A 19,417-nucleotide genomic window follows, 5' to 3' on the forward strand; every position below is an offset into this window, starting at 1 on the left:
CAGCATATCTAAAGGTTACAATTAGAATTTGCTAAATGAAAGTGTTTATATCCTGTCCTTTACCAAACACATGCACCACATATACATACTCAAACACAAACACAATTATTCCTCTAACTGTTGAGTGATAGTTTACTGTTAAATATTATCCAGAAAATCCCCATAAAATTATTACTGAAAATAACCTGTACAATAGCTGATGAAAGAGCAAAAACAATGCATGATATAAAATCATGCAAATAAATAGTAATTAAAATATTTTAAGTAAAAAGCACTCTACCTCTGAAAAATCCAAAATTAAAAAATCTGATTATTCATACATTTAAAATTTTATTAAGACAGAAAGGTACACATATCACAAGGATACATTATACTGATTTTTAACAAACTGAACGCATCACCTAGAACATTACCAGCAACTTAGAAGTCTCTTGCTGCTCCCTTTCAGTCACTCGCCCCAAGGATAACCACTTCCAGACCTTTAACAGTATGAATAATTTTCCTCTTTTTGTCTTTTATTTAAATGAAATTCTATAAAGGGTACTCCTGTGACTGGCTTCATAGCCTTTAATTATTCCCTGATGAGTTGAAAAGTTCTGTCTTTTGTCTCTGTTGCAGAGGTTGTTACTATCTGATTCAAGGAATATTCCTTTTGTGATACAGAAAACAACAATTTAATCAAAGAAAGGTGCCTTCATAAGAATATTAAAAAAACTCCAAGGTAATCCAATTGTTGCAGGAAAGGCGACCCCTTCCAGGGCCGGAGAGTGAGCTCTTAGCTAACACTCTAAAATGCATTGTCCGAGGAGACACACATATTGACAAAGCAAAAGACTTTATTGGGAAGGGGCGCCCAGGTGGAGAGCAGTGGGGTAAGGGAATCCGGAAGAACTGCTCTGCCACCTGGCTCCCAGTCACAGGTTTTATGGTAATGGGGTTAGTTTCTGGGTTGTCTCTGGTCAGTTATCTTGGTTGGCCTGTATTTGGTCTGACTCAGGATTCTTCCTGGTGGCCCTGCCCATCTCTCAGCCAAGATGGATTCCAGCAAGAAGGATTCTGGAAGGTTGGTAGGACATATTATGGGCTGGTGTCTCCTCACTCTTTTCAACCCCTCCCGAATTCGCCTTGTTAGTTTTTGGTGGCAGCACCATGTTCCTTATTGTGACTTCCTGTTGTGAGACAGCTCATGCAAGTGGTCATCATTGTGCCTGGCCAAAGTGGGCTGTTCCGCTCAACAGTTTCCTAACAAAATGATATATATTTTATATATGCAAATGAATTTTTAAGATATAATCGGAACCTATAGAGTGTTGGGAATGTGATATAGATTACAAAGTTACAATCTCTAAAAATACATTTTGTAATCAAGAAGAAAAAGTGTGCACATGTTTTTAGTGATTTCAATATATTCAAAAAAGCTGGGCTTTTAGAGAACTACTCAATCTAATTTTAAGGAATTGTTAAAGAATAGTATTTTTTTCAATCTTGTCCTCAAAAAATTCCCAGGTAAAGTCCTAGGCATTAGATTAAAGCCAGTCAAAAGACCCCCACAACCACTTTAAGTGGGCCTGTCATAATTCCAAATTATTTTTTCAAGAATGCCAAATTAACCTATATTGAAGATATTTTTGGCATATTTTAATTAAGGAATGTTCATTGGGCATAACTTCTAATTGGTAAGAATTTTCTTTCCTAAAACACCATGTCAATATTGATACATGCAATTTTTCAGCACTTAGTCTTACAGGAACACACATAAGGTGTGTGTTATTATAGTTCATGGGTAAAGCTCTGTGTAGTTGGAATCCATCAACCCCGGCTCTGGCTGCCTCAGGCATCACCCAGAAACACCGAGAGCAAAGGAGATCAATAATTTTGGCACAGCTGTCATCAACTGGGGGGCACTCCTGTGTCCTCTTGAATATCCATTGAGAAACTCTATGCTAAAGCCTTGCTATTCAGTATGGTCTGGAAAAAGGCCAGCTTTGAAAGCACTTGGGAACTTGTTAGAAATTTGGAAAACTCAGGTGCCACCCCACCCCTGCATTTTAACAAGAGTTTGGGAGTTCCGTTTAAATATTGTAATTTTAGAAGTGTTGCTGTAAAGAAAGTAAGAGCGCTGATTGTAAGTTTTGGTGTGAAAGGGGAAAATTAGGATACACATATTTCTTTGGAAGAATGGAATGCTTACTATAAGAGGACATGGATGTTTTATTGCATCTCCATACAAATATTTTTACCATGAAATAAATCACCTTTATTCAAACTGACCATTTCTCAGAAATGGTTTCTTCGTGGAACATATGCATCTCTTTTTTTCTCCTTTCTGATTTATCTGTGAACTAGTCATTAATTTAGTCATTGGAAAAGTCATTTATCTATTTTCCTATAAAAAACATATTTAAAGAGGGAGATTAGGTTTAAAAGTCATATTTGGTTATTCTGTGACTCTCTGTGATTTCAGATCAGGATTTTTTCCCTTTGTTTTTAGGTATCTATTTCTTTACAATTCACTGTCATGTTTCACAGTGTACCAAAGGCAAAGAGGAAACTCTATTATCTTTTGTCTTTGGAGAGATTCTTAGGTATAGTTGTGAAAGGAAATGTGCAAACAATGTACGTTTGCCTATTTTATGAAAGTCAATATTTCAGACATATTTGCCAATATATCCTGGGGCACTGTTAGCAAAGCTGGGTTTGTCTCATGGAAGTTTTGCTCCCCACTGCTTCCAGTGAATCAGAAACATCTGATGCTCCCCTCTGGTTAGCAGATTTCTGCATTGAGATTCTGTTCTGTTTCTCCACAGAAGTACTCCTATGTTGCCTTTAACGTTTTAGCCAATCAATTCTTAAAAAATAACTTCAGCCACGTATGGTACCTAAACTCCTAATGAGTCTGCAAATATGGAGTTTTTAAATAAAATGACTCATTTTTATGTTATACCAACACAGGGCCATTATTTCTGGAGAAATAATGCTTATGTTAACTCTGAGTTACTCACAAATGTCCAAAACACGGAACTCTCTCTCTACTTTTATCTTGACTACTGGTATTTTCTTGAAATTACATACATTTGTTTCCAAAGTACGTATCATAAAGCAAAATTTCCACAAAACATATGGTTGGAAAAAATACAACAGTGATCTATTTCAGAAATAGGTATTTTATTTAAAATCTCTCTATCATATTTTTTCTAAGTGAAATTTTTCTGACAGATCAACAGCAATTGTCTTTATGTCCATATTTAACTATTGAAGTAACTATGTATTTGGTGAGATATCTCTTTAAAAAAATATTAAGTTATAAGGTACTTACTTTGTACCATGTGGAGCTTTTCATGCTACATTTTTTAATTTAGGTTTTAGAACTCTTCGACATTTTAATCCACATGTAGAAAAACTATACATTTTTCCATTTATGCAAAGAGAAGGTATACAACAAACCTCAAAATAAGATATGCAGTTAGCTAGACACTGAGCTAAACACAACACACATACACGCAATCATATAATAATGCATATATATAATATGCATAATGATATATATGCATTCTTGCCAAACTTTTAGAAGTGATTAAAGAGGCAGAATCCTATTTGGCAACACATTTTCCTTATGTTCTCCACAATTTAGGTGGTCTAAATTTTTTTTTTCTTTTTTTCTCATGGAAGTTTGGTATTCTGTTAGGAATAAGCCCAACTTGGGCACAATAATTCACATGATTTTATGATTTGCTTGGTTACTGGCACAGAGGAAGTAGATCTTCAAGGCAAAGTGATTCAATATATGTTCAAATACTCATCAACTTGGATAATGGTTTGCTTGATTTTACTAAGATATTCTCTCATTATCTAAGATGGAAAAAATAAGGGTAACTGAGTTGATGTTCCTTGTTATCAGAAATGGGGCCAAGATGTATATTCTGACTTAGATATATCTTAATAGATTTATTGGCCCAGAGAAAACATGAACTATTTTATTCAGTACACAAATAATTCATCTCAATGACCATACAGGATGTTGAAAGAATAATGTATATAACACTCACAGGCTATTATAAAATATTTTCATTAAAAGTCATGTTATATTCAAATGAAAGATTAAATATTTCATAAAAGCATAAGTATTAACATAAGAACTGATAATGAACATGAGATCCATTTACAAATAGGAATGATACAATATAGTATGTAGAATTATAGCTTCAGAATAAAAGGTAAGTAGTACATACACACACACACAAATCAACCTCAAAATATATATGGTTTTAATTTAAAGTTTTAAAAAATAGGATTTTCGCCATTTTTGAAAAGGAAAATCTACAGAGAGATACCTATATTTATTAGTACACAATCCATAAAAAGACTACAGAATAATCACGTACATATAAAGTGTGATGTTATCATTTATAAACTTCTCAAAAGCTATGTAATCTGTTGGCATTCTTTCACCATTTATTCTCTTCCTTAGACATAGATTGGCCATCAGCTAGTAACATAGAAGCATAATTTATACCCACACAAGACTGTGTTGGAGGGCATGGTCTCCATCTGTGTTTTCCCTCCATCTCTGAGCGCTATACTCTTTATATTTGCTGACATTTGAAAGCTACACATTACGTCTACAATTCACAACACTATACATTTTATCTTGGTACACATTTGCCTACTAGAAATTTCTTATTTGATTATCATACCTTAGAATCCCACATATATTTTTATTACATTTTAATATTATGCCTTCAGCTTTCTATGAAAGTCATTGTATAAAATGTCTCACAAAATATTTCAAAAATGTTTCTGAGTGTCATCCTTCTAAATATACCTACCTCCTGATTAAGTATTCGTCCAGGAACTTTCTTTTGAAATTCAATGCTAAAAACAAATGCTTTTTCTGTGAAAATAGACAGTCCTCCTTTCCATCAAGATAAATGGTACTATCAGTGGTGGTGATGTTCTATTGCCCTTTGGAAGCAAAGAAATCCACCTATATGAATTACCCTTTTCTTCCTAATCTCTTATACTTCTTCCTTAAACCTGAATTTGATTTTCTAATTTGATATCATTTTATGATTTTATCATGAAAAATAGAATCAACTACCTAAGTTTGTGCAGATAGATGAAAATCAACCAACATTTCATTTATTTTTATGGGATTAAAGAACACACACTTTAGGGCTTCCCTGGTGGCGCAGTGGTTGAGAGTCCGCTTGCCGATGCAGGGGACACGGGTTCGTGCCCCGGTCCAGGAAGATCCCACGTCGCGGAGTGGCTGGGCCCGTGAGCCATGGCCGCTGAGCCTGCGCGTTCGGAGCTTGTGCTCCGCAACGGGGGAGGCCACAACAGTGAGAGGCCCGCGTACCACACACACACAAAAAAAGAACACACACTTTAATATATTTGTTTGGGGTTCTATCATTTTAAATGATTATGTCCAAAGTAGCAGTTTACCAGATTGCATTTCAATGTATTATGTAACTCCAATAAAGATCAACAATAATTTAATTCTGATAAAATTTGAAAAAGAGATTGAGTTAAAGCGCATGATAAAATAAAATTTGTGAATTGTCTTTAAGAGGTAACTGTTGAGAATTAATAAAATATTAATTAGATTCAGTTGTTCACACAAAGAAAATTAAAGATAAGTAAAAACTTAATCTTCATTTTATTTAAACCTTTTAATCCTCAATACAATAATTTTAATTTGAATCATTATATTCTAAATTTATTAATTTTAGGTGTTGTTAATAATGAGACAATGATAGGCATAGTTTCATTAACCATGATAAAGAACCTGAACATATTAAAAACCCTTTCAGCATTATTCTTGTGTCTGTTAATTGACTCAAGAGAAAATAATTTATGACCTCTTAATTTAACACACTGGCTTCCGAGAGTTTGCTAATAGACAAATGATGTATCCTTTTGATTAACTGAACACATTTTCAGGAGTGTTAATAGACTGCTTTACTGAACTTTAGTAATCTTGAATTTTTAATACCATAGTGATGTTTAAAGAGGCTGGAAATGACCGTTTCCTTTTATAGGTTGGTGTTTAATTAACCATTTATTCATTCCATCAGTCAGAGAGAGTTTTAATGTATACCTATGTGCCAAGAACTCTTCTAGATGTTGGGGATTCAGCACCCAACTAAAGAAATCACTAGATTAGATTATTAGAGAGTACTCAGAGGACATTTCCCTCATTTTGGCACCACTGATGAATGTGGTGTCAAAATTTTTGCAAACAGCATTGATGGCTAGGCTGTCAGGGTATCTGTTTGGTATTGAGCTTCCTTATGAGCTTATAAGCTCATAAGGCTGGTGGGATGCTAGAATGGCAGAGCACAGCTAAAGCATTCAACAGTCAGAGACAACAGGAAGTTGATTAATGTGATGAGCTGTAATGCTGGGTTGAAATCACAGTCTCTTAACTCAGAGAAATCTATGGCAATGTATAAAAGCTCATTGTATGCATAGCACACAATAGTAATGCTGTTAATTTGTATATTTTATAAAAAGGATTAAAGGTCGGCCAGCAGAAGTTTGACCACAGTGGAAAAATTAAATTCCTCACTCAGTGTATTAATTTTCTATTTCTGCCACCACAAATCAAATATAACCACTTAAAGCACACCCATTTATTATCTCACAGCTCCATAGGTCATAAGTCCAGTCAGACTCAAACAGCTTCTCTGCTTAGGGCCTCACAAGATCAAAGTCAATGTTTCAGCCTGGTTAGGCTCCTATTGCAAGGATCTGGTGGAAAATCCACTTCCAAACTCATTCAAGTTGTTGGTTCTCCCAGTTCTTTGTGGTTGTAGATCTGTGGTTCCACTTCCTTGCTGGCTGTCATCCAGGGGTTGCTTTCCTCCTAAGGCTGCACAAGTTCTTCACATGGCTCCTTCTATCTCAAAGCCAGCAAGAGTATATTGAGTTCTCACACTTCCATTTTCTCTGCCTTCCCCTCCTGCTGTCAGCCAGGGAAAGCTCTCTGAGCTTAAGGTCTCATGTGATTAGACAAAGCCCACCTGGATAATTTCCCTATCTGAAGGTCAACTGCACCATACCACATAAACTAATCATGTGTGATGTTTCATTATATTCACAGATTCCGAGGGTTACAGTAAGACGTTTTGGGGATGGGGAGGGGAAGGGCACTTGAACATTTTTAACAGTCACATTCAGTTGCTAGATCTAAATCAACTCCTGAATTCAAAGACCTAAAGTTATTGCTGGATATACTTGAGGAAAGCCATTGCACTCTAACTAGAAGTATATACAGTATCTTCCAGTCCTTCACCAAATGGACCTGCAGCCACAATCTGGAGTGTAATGTGCTCTGGTGTGCTGCCCAGATATCCCTTTCAGGACCAAACTCCTTATTTCCCCAGGTGCCAAGAGAGTTGACATGTAATGGCTCATAGCTGAGAAATTCCCTGGAAACTGTTCCCAATTGTTTTTGGTCAAAGGAGCTGTATTTCCCAAAGTTCTGTGTCTTCTCTGGGAGCAGCTCATACCTAGTGACCAGTCAATGTGTTGTAGGTCCCTTTCCTATATTTCAGTTCACTGTGAAGGGCCATCCTCACATCAGAGCTATAGTAGGATCACCTGAGGCCTCTGGTGCAACTGCATCAGAGCTCACCATAAAAATATAATCCTCTGCTTAATTCATTCCTGCTTCCCTCACCTTGTTTTGGATATATTCCTGAAAGTCCAAAACACATCCTACATGCAAGTCTCTACCTCGGAGTCTAATTCCCAGGAGGTTGATTTAAATAAAATGAAGTAAAATTTGCACTGGGAAAGGATAGTATCTAGACTTATTGGGGACCATTAGATACAGGGTCTGGGTTAACCTGGGTAACAGGTGATGCAAAATGCTGATTAATCTTAAACACGAAAAGGAGTACAATACATTCTATCCGTGCCAGTAGTTCTCTAAATCCTGGCTGTCAGTGGTGGAGAGGTGAGAAAGCTGTTTGCTTCATGGAGCATCACTGACCTATGTAATAAACTATTGTATTAGACTTAGTGGCTAGACAACTGTCTCATACCACTGGCTCATATGAGCTTTCTGTCCACTGAAATGTTGCATTTTTTAATTGGACAATTATTAGTTCAAAAAACAACAAACAACACAAAATAAAAACTACATATATTGACATTCATAGAAATGTATTAATGTATTTCAGAATGCAAATCCACATGAACTGACATTTTCACCATAAAGATCACAGTTTAAAAATGTCTTACATCATGTATCCATTTTCTAATGCTGTGTAATATATTATGAAAAATTTAGCAGCTTAAAACCATACCCACTTATCAACTCACATTTCTGTCAGAATTCCTGGTGGGTTTGAGTGGGTTCTCTGCATATGGTTGCAAAAGTCCGAAGTTACATGTCAGCCAGAAATGACTCTTATCTAGGAACTTGTTTTGGATATATTCCTGAATATATCCAAAACAAGAATCCACTTCTAAGCACATTCAAGTTGTTGACCAAATTCAGTACCTTGAGGTGTAGGACTAAGGTTCCCATTTCTTTGTCACTGTCAGCCAGGGACTGCCCTTTATCATGTAGAAGATGCCTGCATTTCTTGGCATGTGGCCTCCTCTATCTGCAAAGACAGATGTGGAATGTCCATTCATTCCTCCCTAGGCTTCAAATCTTTCTTAATTCCTTTTTCTACCAATCAGGAAAATCTCTGCTTTTAAAGGCTTATGTGATCAGATTAGGTCCACCTAGATATTCCTCCTTTTGTCATATGAAGTAGCAGAATCATGAAATGATATCTTACAATATTCACTATCTCTACCCACACTTAAAGAGAAGTGGGTTATGCTAGGGCAAGGAACATTGGGGACTATTCTCAGAATCCTTCCTACCACACATCTCATGTGTGAAAACATGTATATTTGACCATATGCCCTCAAACAGAGGAAAAAGAGATGCTCAAGGAGAATTTGTTTTCAATTTTCATGTTGATAGAACAATACTACATAGTATATCTGATTGTTTAAAATTTATGGGATGAATAAATTTAGTTAATGTCTACAATCCTACTTGAACATAACTTTCTGAAAATACGTAAAAATGAATAAATGACTAGAGTTCAGTTTTCTTTTCTTCCTTTCTATGATGAGAGCTCCTGAAAACCCCAAATCTCCTCCAAAAAGAAGAGAGTAGGAATAAAATTACACCTTTAGGTATTTCTTTCGTTATGATGTCAGTGTCAACTAGTATAAAAATAGTATGGGCAAGGTTCTACTCATTATTTTAATCCAGGAACTTAACAATTCCTGGTAACCCCCCCCCCCCACACACACACAAAGCCCAACAAACAAACAAAGACTAAGGCAAATTATAGTGTAAACCAGGTACATTTTTTCTCTGATGCTCCATTAGTTCTAGCAGATTGAAATAATATATGTAACGTGCTTTCTAAAAAAATACCTGTTGCTACCTGCCATCTTTTACCCATATGCACTGAACTATTTTTTATATTTGGTTGGTTTTCTACTGGGACACCGGTTTCTATAGAATGTTTCTGCTTCCTCTCCTTTTCCATCAGAAAATGCTGGTTGAAGTTCCTGCATCTGTTGTATCACACCTGAGTTTACTTGAGTTATGACTAAGAATATCTCTCCAAAGCTGTTCACATATGTTGTATTTTATAAATCTTCAGTTCCAGAAAACAACTGTTTTCACCCCCTGGACTATAACATTTTATTATTAACTCTCTTACAATACTTGAAAACAATTTTGGGATAGTATCAACCTTGGATTTATCTTTGATTTTTATTATTATAAAATAATACATATTTATTTAAAGATTATTACATTTTTAAACACTTAGTTTGTCTCTGTATAATACAAACTCTTTTTTGTATAGTATATGCTCAATTAATTCCAGTGAGTTCATTTATCATTTATTTCTTCATTCTATGTTTATTCATTCTACAAAGATTAACTAAATTATCAATGGAACATTAAGAAAAATTCTTATCTATTTTAAACATTTTCAAGGTAATTTGACATCATACTAAAATATTCTTTAGAAATTAACTATAAATTATAATGTTTACTAAAAATTTGTATGTCAGGCTGTTTTATTTTTATTTTTTCCCCAAGGAAATTTTAATTTTATTAAATAGAACTGTCATGCAATCAGAGCACAATGTACTTACTGACAACTCAACAGCAAAATTGTCTAATGCTCTTCTGTATGACATATTATTATAGTTTTACAAGTTATAGTAATGGGTAACAGTCAGTGAGTAATTACTATGTGCCTAGCAATCTGCTTATTATTTTGCATAAGTTATCTCTAAACTTTGTTACATTTCTGCAAAGTAGGCATTATTGTTCCTAATTCATACCTGGGAAAAATGAAGCTCAGAGAAGTTAAGGAACTTGCCCAAAGTCAAAGATAGTAAGTGACAGAATCCACTGATTTCAAAGTCTGCTTTTTACACAATGTTACATTGCTAGGGCCTTTGTGAAGTAGCTGAGTGCTCTATCTCTGCAAGCAGAATGTCCTGGGTTTATTCATGGCTCTATCAGTCTGTGGCCAATGTATTTGGGCAAATAAATTACATCAGGCTGCTTTAAACTCTGTATGTCAGTAGCATATAATAGTAACATCCTTAGTCAGAAATCCTGGGTTCTAGTCCTAGTTAGCTTCTTTGTAGCTAATTAACACTAAGTAAGTAACTTATTCTAAAATGCAGTTTCATAATCAATTAAAAATAATTTTATAAAATGCTACATAAATGTAAGCTGTAATGATGACGATATAATGATGACACCTTCCATTCTGCAATACCTGCGTGATCTGGAATTGATCAGCTCCATTCTTAGGAGAGCATTCTAACAAGAAACAAAATTTTTCCTGGAGTAATATACCTTGATAAAGCTTCAAATGATACAATCATTGAATACTCACAAATTCTGAACATCTGAGTTATTTTCTTTTTATATTGTTCTGCAAGCCTATTCATGTGAGGAAAATTGATGGCAATAAGATTCCAAAGCAACCTGTGTATGAGGAACTGAAGAAACCAGTTGTGCAACAGATGGTCATAAGAAATCCTTTGAGAGCATGTTTGAAGCACAATTTGAATCAATATGATAGAGTTGTCAATATCAGAGAAGCCCAGACTTAACGTGCCTGTGCAGCAAAGTGTGAAGGGGTGTCTCAGTCAGAACAAAATGCTCTTAGGAGGCAAAGAGGCAGAACTATAAACAACAAACTGTGCAAGTGGCAGCCAGTCATTAAGGCTGAGATAGTTTATACATATAATCAATGTTGTGGAAATTTCAGTTTATTCATTAAGGTATTTGACTCACTAGACCATGCTTTTACATTGGGTGCAGTTTGATGCCATCAAAGAAAATATGTATCCTTCATTCACTGTTTCAAAAAGGAGAAATTTTTAAGTCATTGGATATATGCCTGTTATCCCTCTGAATTCTTCGTATGCAGGGGGAATATTATGTTTGTATTGTTTTAATACTTAACACGTGTAAAATTCCTTACAGTTACTGTATGACTAAAAAGCAATATGAAATATTTCTGAAATTTATTTTCTCATTCAATAATATTTTTTGAGCAACTATCATTTACCAGACTATGGAGATAAAATAGTAAACAGGACACATACAGCATGTTCTCTATTGTTTTAATAGGATGACAGGAAAAAAGACAGACAATTACACTGATGTGTGACTAATTCTGTGTCAAAGTAAATCATAATATAGAACAAATACTGGAGGAATCTGATCCAGTCTACACAGTGTCTGGGTACTTTACCAGAAAACATCTCTCTTCCACCTTAGCTAGAAATCTCCCAAACTAGCATTGTTCCTTAGTTCATTGTTTCTCAAACTGTAGTAATAGCTTCCTTTAAAAAGAAATAAATCATTTCATGGGAGCTGAGCATTGTTATTTTTATTATAATATTATTTAAATATGCCCAATCATAAAACTTAGAACAAAGTTCTTGGGGTTTCGGTTCGTCTGCTACGAACCGAAAAGTGTACTGTAAATGAATCATAAAGCAACACAAATCAAATGACTGGAATGGAAATGTTTGCCTACTGGTAAATTGCTACAATGTAGATTTTTGAATATGACCTGATTTACTGCTAAATGATTTCTAACACAAAGTTCATTTCATAACTATTAAAAAAAATAAAAAATCTAAAAACAACAGCTCTTTGCCAGGGTCTGCCTCAGCAAAGTCAACACACAGAAAACTGTGTTGGAAAATCAGTACACATTCAAGAACCAACAAACATTTGAATAAGGTTACTATCTTAAATGAGATATAAGGAATACAAGAAGACAGAATTACACAGAGGAAAAGAAAAAAGAGTATACTTAGAACTTTAAAATAAGTGTTTCTTTTCATTTCTCAGAGATATAAGTGAAGGATCTGTGTCCATTAAGCAGAGATCATCACACAGTAATAAGCTATTGGAGATTCTGGAACTTAAAACTGTGATTGTTGAAATTAAAAATGAAAATAAAAACAAAAGTTCAGAATGTGGAAATAATTCCAGACTAAACAAAACTGAAGAGAAAATTACTATGGTTCAATGTTGAGCTACAAAATTATCAGAGAAAACAGAACCAAAAAATAAAGCAGTGGATATACACTCATATGTGCTCACACCTACAAGTACACACTTACCACGCAGAATTGTTAAAAATTCTAAAGTAAAACCCAGTGGTTCTTAACAGTGTCTAGGAATGGAGCTAGAATAGGAGATTGTCCAGCCTTGTATGCAATGTTCTCCTTATTAAAGGAAAATGCATTCCTATGTGGTTTACGGATATAAAAGGTATTTAATTTTAAAAGGCATGAAATAATGGGCTTATCTGGAAATAGAGGAGCAAAAAATAATATAATAATACTTACCTGGTATATATTTTAGTAACCAAGGCACTTAAATAATGTTAGTTGGAAGTCAAATTTAAAATGAAACATTAAGGTAGTCAATTATTCCTGTCTGATTTAACCAAACAGAGAAGAGTGAAAAGAGAAAGAAAGGAAAGGAGGAAGGAATTTTCTACTTAAGCTGCTCCAACAACTTACTACTAAAGTTACCCAGCTTCCTTAGTAAAAAGAGTCCCAAAAGTGGCATCATTTTTAAATGCGTTTCAATAACAACAAGAAAATAATGCAGTGAACCAATTTCTGAAATGATTAACTGCCACCAGTTAAAATACAATTTTGTTCTTGATAATAATGACATAACTGCACATTAATTATAAATGTCTACAAATAGCTTAACAAATGCACTTAGAAACCTAAACAGCATTTATAGTATAACTGAAATTCAGCTTTAGAACATAAACATTACATGTGCCTTGGTCTCTTTTTGAGAGGCTTGATGCCAGTTAAATGGATGGATTATGTGAGAAGTACTGTATAATCATAGTAAGTCATCAAGTGCTTTCTTATTAATATAAAACCTAGAACCTTTAATATTTGTAATCTATGTAATAATACTTTACTGTGTAAACAAAATAAATCCATATTTTTGGCATATTTCCCTGAAGACATAATTAAAAAGGAAAAAATGCAGTGAAATTACAGATTGGATTAACTTGCTTCTGCAAAAGAAATATTGTTTAGTATAAAAATTATTTTTCTCAAAATAAAACTAAGAAAGTAAAGAGGTCTTATATCCAGAAATGTATTGAATTCACTTAGAAAACAGTCCAAATTCAAATACATGCACGCATTTATTGAGATTGGATGATTTTAAAAATTTTAATCTTTCAGATGGGATAATCCTGATTTATTTTTAATAAAAAATTTATTTTCTTACACATATAAGTATTGTATAAATAGTATTATACAAAAGTATAATGGCATTGTAAAAACTATAAGTTGCTCTTTGATTATATAGAATTATAACTTTTCCATATGGCTTTACTTATTGAAATCTCATAAGTACTCAACATTTAAGTCATTTTTCCAATTGAAGATGATGAAGAAAAGGCAAAGGAGGAAAAGAAACAGAACAGTAACATAAAAAATGAGGCCAGAGGGCTCCTGAGGTCAGCAAGAAATATGATGGAATGAAAACAGTTTTACTCTCATGCTTATGACAAGAACAAAGCTGGAGAAACAGCAAATTAATGACTTTTCTTGAACTCATCAGAAAACTGACTTTTCAGGGCAAACAACTAACCTGAAGTGGACAGAGAGATAGTCATCTGTCTTGAGAAACAGGATCCCATATTTAGACACCTGTCTTGAGAAACAGGATCCCGTATTTTCTTACCCAGGACAAAAGCTTCCAAATGCCACCTAAACAGGAAAGAAGATTCAGTTAATTTAAAAAAAAAAAGTTCAAGGCCAAGTGTAAGATAGAGTAAAAGTGAGAAGCCCCTTCAGATTTCAGACATGGGAGGAGGGTTGCACCTTCTTACAGGGTTTCCCTCCAAGATCTCCATGACGAACTCACAAGGAAGATCTGGGAGAACCTCAGAAATCTTTGCTGTGGTGCTGGCTGAGGAAGAAGAACAGCCATTATACAAACTCCACTCAGCCCTACTTCTCCTATTTCTCCTAAAGAACAAGTCTTCATCTACCAGACATTTAAGGAAGAAATAATACCTGTTGTACAAAATCTCCTCTAGAAAATACAAGGGGAGGGAAAGGTGCCCAGCTCATTTATGAGACCAGCATTACCCTAACGCCAAAACCAGACAAAAACTTTATAAGGTATTGTAAGAAGAGTACAAACCAAACTCTACAGTGGGTAAACCTGGCAGATACCACCTTAATCCAAGGATCAAGGTTAACAGGAACAAGTCTTTGATGCCATGTTGATGTCATGTATCCGTTGGTATGATGCAATTGAAGAACACTTTCTCTCTGTGATATTCTTCCCTCAAATCCATAATCCCAATATAATTATGAGAAAACATCAGAAAAAAACTAGTTTTGGTTCTACAAAATTCTTGACCAATACTCTTCAAAAATGTGAAGGTTAGTTCAAAAAAAAAAAGGAAAGATGTAAAACCTGTCACAAATTTGCCAGGAGACCTGATGACTAAATGAAATATTTTAACAAGCATTAGAAATTTTAATGTCTGTACTATACTTTACTAGCATCACACCTTTGTTATGTCTTAATTTTGATATATGTGCCATGGTTATATGAAATGTTAACATTAGGAGGAGCTTGGTGAGAGGTATACAGTAAAACTATCTGTATTATCTTTGCAACTCTATAATCTAAATCTAAAATTATTCAAAATAAAAAAATAAAAATATGGAAAATGAGTATACTCATCAAAATTAAAAACAAACAACTGTAAGACTTCTACATCCCAAAGGCGGGTAATAAATTATTACTAGAATTAAAACCCTGACATACGGGAGCTTGTGTCAGTTCAGTACCTCACATAGCAGTCCCTGAGATAAACTTAGGCGTTCTGAAAAGTTATTGTCCTTAATGTCTGCAAGAAAAAAAGGGAAAGGAAGCCAGAATACACAGGGGAAAACTTCAGAATGCATTGAGGATCTGCAACCCATTAAATGAAAGATGGGTGGGAACAGGATAGGCAGGTAGAGCCTGAGATTGGTATGCAGATCTGACAGTTTGCCAGCATGATGAGAAGTTCTGAAATAGCTACTGCCTAATAAAGGAGCCGTGCATTGGACAAAAATGACCAGCACTGGTAGCCTTGCTGTGTTCACTCAGTGGCTGGGACTGGGCAAAAAATGTGTAGTCTCAGCTCAAATGCTGGGACAGAAATTAAAGGTGCTACAATTATAGACTGTCAGCTACCCGCTATCTTCAGTGCTGAATGCAAGTTCTTTTCTGAAGGGAGATCTGAGCAGGGCAACTGAAGAATAGTCAATGTAGAACTAGATGATGACAGCTTGGAGTAATAATCACATAGCTTCACACAAATATTCATATGGAGATAATATAGATATATGAAAAATAATTTTACTTCACTTTAGTTTGCCCTTAACATTTGATAATGTTTAATAATTTTCTTCCAAATGCTTATGAATGGTATGAATAAAATACTTTGCTAAATAAAATATATAATACAATAGTATAAAATTTTGTGAAAAAGTGGAAATAAAATCTTACTTCACTGAAACAAGGAAAAGAATAATATTAAATTGCTAATGTTAAAAAAGTTGCATGTCATGATGGTTATTTTATGGGATTCATCATATGCATTTAAATTAATTGTGTAACCATTTTATATAGTATCCCAAATATACAATGTGCTGAAAATCATATTATTTTCAAGTTTTGGAGCTTACATGGAAAAACTATGATAATTTGAAAATGTACAAAATATCATTTCATTCTTCAAAATACATTCAAAGTTTGCAGGAGCAAAAAACATGGATTATTTCTGGCATATAGTTGGGTAATTTGAGTGGAAGGAAATGCTGGTAATGAATCAAAATGTGCTATCTCTGAAAAAAAATCAGCTTATTCTATTCCATAAAAGCTTTCATAACTTGTTACTCTTGGCAAATACGTTTATTTGATTAGAGTATACAATTCCACCTAAATAAAAAGGAAAATGCCATAAACTGAATTCTCTTACCATTACTAGTTTGCTCACAGATTCCACATATTGTATTTGGACATTATCTATCTATCTATCTATCTATCTATCTATCTATCTATCTATCTATACATCTTCACCAGAAGACTGCATGTATTTTTTCCAAACTGAAAAATATTGACTTCTAAATGTTGGACTGAATATTGGGGATTAATTTTTTTTCTAATCAGATTCACGCTGGTGTGAAGAGAATCAGTACATGTGCTTATATGGAGAGTTATATCCTATTCTTTTCTTAAATTCTTTGTATATTTACTTATATAATTTGATGTAATGGGAAAAAATTAAATTAGTATGGGTACATTTTAAATATCCCAGGTAACTTAGAGTAAAAACCAATGCCGAAACAACCTTAAAACAACATTAGAGCCAGAAGGGTTACACAAGTAAGTTGCAAGTGATTGGATAAAACTTTTTCTGAATGAATGAAACTTTACTTCTACTGGAATCGTCTAGAAATAATTTTAACTATTCCAAATTTTCCATATTCCAAATTATTATTTTTAAACTTTGTTCAACATATCATAAAAGAAATTAAATATAATATATTTTGTCTTGAATTAATAAATAATGAAATGGTATTGAACTTTTAAAATATGTAAATACGAAATACAAAATTAAGGATAGAAAATTAGTTTAAAAACTGTTTGTGGCCAGCTAGGAACAATCAGGTGAGTGACAACTCAAAAAAACATCTTAGCATTACTAACTTTAAGACAGTTTATAAGGAAAATCATGATTCTGTATTGAGGTCCAAATTACAGGCAGAGTCAATCAGTATATGCTGGGGATTTTTCCCTACTGGATTTTAGAGTAAAAACTTAAAAGCATTCTTGATACCAAAAATTAGCATTCATTATTTATCTGTTAAATTGGTGTGCTCTTCTAAACTTAAAAGTAAAGGCTTTCTTGAAGAAAAGAAATAAGGTACTGTGAATGAATGTTCACAAATATAACAAGCTGTCAAGATTCACACAGAGGCAAGTAAAGCTATAAATGATAATAATGATAAAGAAGAGAAAGTATAATTGCATGTCTGAGGCTAATAAAATATGACAAACCATAAGAAATCCTGGCACATAGAAAGACATAGAAGTCAAACAAGACTGTCTGATGAAAATAATGTTTATTTCCTCCTCTTATTTGGTACATTCACTATTTTGCAAACTTATTAAATATACCAAGTTTAGGGCATAAAACTCCAAGTTCAGTCGATATTCCGTGTGGTACAAATTTTGGACTGTTATGTTAAAAGTAGAATATAAAATTTAAACAAGATTGATTTACATAGTGGCAAATTGAATCAAACCAATTAGCTAAAATAAGGAATTCTGTTATTTGAAAGAATCTGCTTATTGATATAGATAAATACGCTGCTATTAGGATATAACTGAATATATTTGAATACATTAACATTTCTCCTTGGAAACTCCATCTAACATTCTTGCCAAAATAGGTTGTGGTTTTATTTTGAAAGAACACAAGGCTGAGATTTTGTCTCTGATATATTTATGTATCATTGTTTTTTAAGGGAAAGAATATGAAATGTACTACAGTCACTTAAGGTAATTTCAAGCAATATTGTCTTCTGCATTAAGAAAAACATAGTTTATTTTACTTCTAGGTATTACTGACTACAGAAAAAGCCAAATTGCATTTTATCCCATTATATTTTGAGGTCTTTGATGGTACATTTTGGTATTATTATTTTTGTATTCATAATAGCTAGTCAAGAACTTGGTGTATTGTTTTTCTGTTTTTCAGTTCAATTAACACCAAGTTCTTAATGGCAAACATGTTTCATGGTCAACTGATATCTCATGTTGTGTCATTTAATATTTATAGGATCTGAGTCCTATATAAGTCACTATTTCTCAAAAGAACAGTTATTTGCTGAATAAAGTAAAAGTTTACATCAAAAGCCAAGAACCTTCTTCTATGATATTCTGCCCAAGAAAAGCTAAAGTTACCTTATATTATTCCAATCTGCCACAAATGCTTCAGGTATATTAACTTAAGTGATCCATATGCATCAAACAGAATAGCTTATTCTGCCACCAATTAAAATTAAACACTGGATTATGGTAGCTATTTTGTATGATTGAGAAAATGCCCAAGCTATTTGGATATAACCATTGCCTCCAAAATTCAAGACTACTTTAAAACCACTGTCCAACAATAATTGGTTGCATTGTAGTAAGTTAGTGAGATCTATTTTTGCAAGAACAAGAGGATTTTCTGATTATAAAGATCAAGTTGATGGGGTGCCTTCAAGATGGCAGAGGAGTAAGAAGTGGAGATCACCTTCCTCCATACAAATATATCAAAACTACATCTACATGTGGAACAACTCCTAAAGAACACATACTGAATGCTGGCAGAAGACCTCAGACTTCCCAAAAGACACCCTCAGGCGACCTACACACAGAGGCAGGGCCAAATCCAAAGCTGAACCCCAGGAGCTGTGCAAACAAAGAAGAGAAAGGGAAATTTCTCCCAGTAGCCTCAGGAGCAGCAGATTAAATCTCCACAATCAACTTGATGTACACTGCAGCTGTGGAATATCTGAATAGACAACAAATCATTCCAAAATTGAGGCAGTGGACATTGGGAGAAACTGTAGACTTGGGGTTAGCTTTCTGCATTGAATTTGTTTCTGGTTTTATGTTTATCTTAGTTTAGTATTTAGAGCTTATTATCATTCTTAGATTTGTTTATTTATTTGGTTGCTCTCTTTTATTATTTTTATATATATATACATATTTTTTCTATTTTTTCCTTTTTCTCTTTTT

The sequence above is a fragment of the Stenella coeruleoalba genome, assembly GCF_951394435.1.
Source record: "Stenella coeruleoalba genome assembly, chromosome: 18".
NCBI classification, from domain to species: domain Eukaryota; kingdom Metazoa; phylum Chordata; class Mammalia; order Artiodactyla; family Delphinidae; genus Stenella; species Stenella coeruleoalba.